A 302-nucleotide genomic window follows, 5' to 3' on the forward strand; every position below is an offset into this window, starting at 1 on the left:
CGTTTTTTCTTAATCTTCATCTCATCATTAATGTTATTTATATAATTTTCTTAAATCACTTATTTTTTCTTTTTTAACTCTTTTTTATATATATAAAAGTTGGATATGTAAATGATGATGTCACATTTCTTAGAAGCTACGATTACTATTTATCTAATTTCTCCAAAAAAAAAATTAAAAATGAAGATATATATGCAAATTTATGGTTAAACTTAAACTATTTGATTCTCGAGAAATAAAAAGTCTCACATAAAATGGGACAGACGAAGGATAACTCTCAATTAAATTTATTTCACTTTTTA

This window comes from Solanum tuberosum, unplaced genomic scaffold (assembly GCF_000226075.1).
Source record: "Solanum tuberosum cultivar DM 1-3 516 R44 unplaced genomic scaffold, SolTub_3.0 scf00550, whole genome shotgun sequence".
Taxonomy (NCBI): domain Eukaryota; kingdom Viridiplantae; phylum Streptophyta; class Magnoliopsida; order Solanales; family Solanaceae; genus Solanum; species Solanum tuberosum.